Source organism: Bidens hawaiensis, unplaced genomic scaffold (assembly GCF_021521415.1).
Source record: "Bidens hawaiensis isolate Kalapana, Puna unplaced genomic scaffold, B.hawaiensis_p1.1 tig00020443_1, whole genome shotgun sequence".
Classification (NCBI taxonomy): Eukaryota; Viridiplantae; Streptophyta; class Magnoliopsida; order Asterales; family Asteraceae; genus Bidens; species Bidens hawaiensis.
The window spans coordinates 189,191-193,092 of NW_027493122.1; the positions used below are offsets into that span (position 1 = coordinate 189,191).

The following is a 3,902-nucleotide window of genomic DNA, read 5'->3' on the forward strand; positions in this document are numbered from 1 at the left end:
TTATATAACTGTATATATACGTATAATGAATTAAGATCAAATACATTTTATTCTTAACCTGAAAACTGCAAGAACCAATTTATTATTATTATTAGGTTTATTTTTATAGGCGTTTGCTATTATTTTTTGTTCATCTTTGCTATTTTTTTTATTATGAGACGTTATAAGTATTTGCTGATTTATATTTTGTTGTTATTAAAAAATTTTTTTCTTTTACTGTTATAAGTATTTACTGGTATTTGTTGTTATTATTTTGTTCTTGATTTTGATTCTTTTGTTGTAATTTTTAGATTTTTTTCTTTATTATTATAAATCATTGTTTATGTAGATTGCTATTGTTTCTTACGTTCTCATTTTTTTATAAATTAGTATTATTTCATACGTTCTCATGTTAAGATTAAAATGTACATGAACCTTTCCATATATATATATATATATATATATATATATATATATATATATATATATATATATTATTCGCTCGTCAATGAATTTTCTAGATCTCCCTTCATGAAGTAATTAAGGGGTTTGAATGCAATTTACTTAAATGGAGATGAGTTATAGACAACAAAAGAAAGTGAGGGTGTATTTTGAAACTTCATGTGTCTATAAATAGACATAACCCTCATGAAGATTCATCAAAAGACAAAAGCCAAGTTTCAAATACACAAAGGCACATTACTACAATAAACAAAAATGGATGATAAAGCCAAAGGTGGTCACAAATTCTATAGTATGTTGTTAAAGAGCATGTCATTACACTTACACCTCCTCTTCCTCCTTCCTGTGGCTCTCATTCTCACATTCACCTCTTATAACTACTACTACTTGTCAGCATTTGTGATCCCATTATTCACACACACATTTGAGAAAAAAATATATCATCCTCTTGTGCACCACTATTCTCACTTTCATCACCAAGAACATTAATCTTTTTGGTTTCAAGGAAATTAATGTTGAACATGTTCTCGCACTTGACGCACCGCTTGTTGAAGGAAACATGATCACTATAGAACAAGACCCTCTAGAGTATGAACAAGAAACTATGGAAGCATACAAGGAAACCGTGGAAGACAATAACATTAACATCACTACAGAACAAGCCCCAGAGTACGAACAAGAATCGATGGAAGCATACAAGGAAACAATGGATTACAATATTCAGAATGATGAGATTGAGAGGGACAATCCAGAAGATGATGGAGAGGAACAAGGTTGTGTAGATATGGATACAGAAGAGTTGAATAAGAAAATAGAGGAGTTTATAAGAAAGATGAAACAAGATCTCAAGCTTGAACTTGAAGCTAAACACCAATTGATTACTGTGTAATTTATGTATAATGTAGAGTTTGCAACAATTGATGTTTCCTTTTTAGTTGTGATCATATGCCACCTAATTAATGTTTCTTTTTTTTTTACGGCTAAATGTTACATTCTTCAAGGATTAGCCCTTGACCTCTTGTTCTACACCCTAACCACCTTATCACTCGGTAAAATCTGTAATTTGTGAAAAGTTTAAGAATCTCCTTGGGGAATAGATAATGATTACACTTATGGAGTGCAGTTACTGTATGCTAATGCTTTAACGTACGGTAGGTACGCGAGACGCTCAAAGGCAAAAACCTTAAACGCTCAGAAAATGCTCACAAAAACTTAAACGCTCAGCCAAAAACCTAAAACGCTCAGAACACGCTCAAAAACTGTCTTCGTGAAAAAAAGTGAAAAATTGATTCGAGTAACAATCCAAAACTGTTTTTTACGGTGAACCAATGATTGACTGGATATGTATTGACGATTCCGAGATGTTTGGATGTGATTTCATGGATCGATTCGTTAAAAAACAGATTCGCGTACGTATTATACGTTTAGGCATTATTGTATTGGATCTTTTACCTTTTCCTACACTTATGTTCTTTTATTAATAAAAATCATTAGTGGAGTGATATCTATCTGCAGGAAGAACTGATTCTTACGGAATAAATATTTCTACATTCTTCTAGTAGTGTGTATATAACTTTATATAACTAACAAAATGATGAAAATAAATAAAATAAAATACAAGCTGAATGTTGGAAAAACGACAAGGGTTATGTAGGGATATTGTGAGACTGAGATATGAAAGCAATAGTGAAGAAACACTAGGTGACCCGGTACAGATTATAGATAATCTGGGGGTTAAGTAATGTTTCCCACGGATGAGGTCTAGCTGAGAAGGTTGTTCTTCAGGAGACCTGCAAAACAAACACCGTAAGCTCGTCACTGAGAAGGGGGGAGTTCCTCCTTGTGACCACCCTCCGGCGTGAGAATCAGACTAGGTTGCTCTGAAAATAAGTGTATATTAAGAGATTGCTAGATAACTGGATAGCAGATGATCTTACCATTCCAAGATATTGGAGTATTTATAGCCGAAGGTAGGTTTCCTAGAAGGTACAGCCGGCTGAATAGTATTCCTGTTCAACCAACAGTGGACTATGCACAGGTCATACTGGTTGGTGGGTAGGTTACGGCCAACAGTAACAAAGTCGGCTGCACTATTCCACCAACTGTAGATTATGCACGTCCTACTTACTGTGGATTGTACGCAGGCCATGCTGGTTGGTGAATAGGTTACGGCCAACAGTAACACTATTCCACCAACTGTAGGCCGCGCATGCTCCTCAGTAAGGGTTGGTGAGTAGGCAGCGGCTAATAGTGACAAACAGTACTAGAGGGTGCTCCTCCTCGCCCTGTTGTCGATGAGCTGTCACCCTGTGATTGGCTCATGGGCTGTTCTGGTCAGATCGTCTGTCCTATCCATACCTTGGTAGGTATGGTACAAAAGATCTTTCAGAATCAGACTGGCTCATTTAGGCGGGATTGTTCCCGCCTTGCTCATTCCTTCATGTGACTACTGAAGTAGCTAGTGTCTTGTGCGTGTAGCCCTGCTGTCTGCGGGTAGCCTTCCCTGATGGCTTGTATCCGCAACTGCGGGAACAGGCGGGGTACTTCACCATTGGGAGGCTTTCCCTGCGTGTTCAGCTTGTGTACTGCGCGTAAGATCCTATGAGCATGGTGGGTCCTGCGGGAGCAGATGGCCTTTGCGCAGATGTCCCTGTTCAAGGTGAGTCTTGCGGGACCAACTGGTCTCTGCTGGGACCTACCTCTTCAAGTCCCCCCAGTCCAATGTTCTTCTCATGAATGTTTAATAAAGTGAGGTGAACTTTTGGACTTTGAGCAAGGGGTTTTGAAAAGGGTTTCTAGTTTTAAGGTTCTCCGTGGGGATTCTTCCCGCGGGTTTCCTAATGTCACTTGCAAAAATTCCCGATTTTTTTGCTTGATCTTTGGGTATGATGCGGGTAGGTATGTAACCTTCTCGCAAGTCAGGAGCGTTGAGTCTCACTTGTGTGGATTCTCCTTGAGGTTTTAGTGGTTTTGAACATAGTGATCAATTATGTTTAAACCACCAATTCCATCCTGGAGCCTCAAACAATGTAGTTCTCGACGTTCCCGCTATGCGGGGATGTTATTTCCGTTTCCACAAGCATTGCCCAGAAGATCCTTCCTGGTTTCAATTCCCTGCCGAGCGCTAGGTATGTGAAGGGTTTTGCCTTAACACTGTACCCGCGCTCGTCTTACGGTTACTTTACTTTCAAGGTACTCCTGGCGTCAATTCCCTGCGGGTGCTAGGTACGTGAAGGGTTTTGCCTTAACACTGTATCCGCACCCGTCTTATAGTTACTTTGTTGCCGGGGTATTCTTGGCTTCAATTCCCTGCGGGTGCTAGGTATGTGGAAGGTTTTGCCTTAACACTGTACCCGCATCCGTCTTATGGTTACTTGGTTGCCAAGGTAAGGGGTATTTTCCCGCTTACTTTTGAATCTTTTTGAATTTTGAATTTTGAAATTCGAAAGGTTGGTGAGGAT

At 38.7% G+C, this 3,902-nt stretch overlaps 1 pseudogene; it reads left to right on the forward strand.

The window, feature by feature from the left end:
* The first annotated feature begins 696 nt into the window (after positions 1-696).
* LOC143560764 (uncharacterized) lies at positions 697-1,330 on the forward strand (annotated as a pseudogene).
* Positions 1,331-3,902: the final 2,572 nt, after the last annotated feature.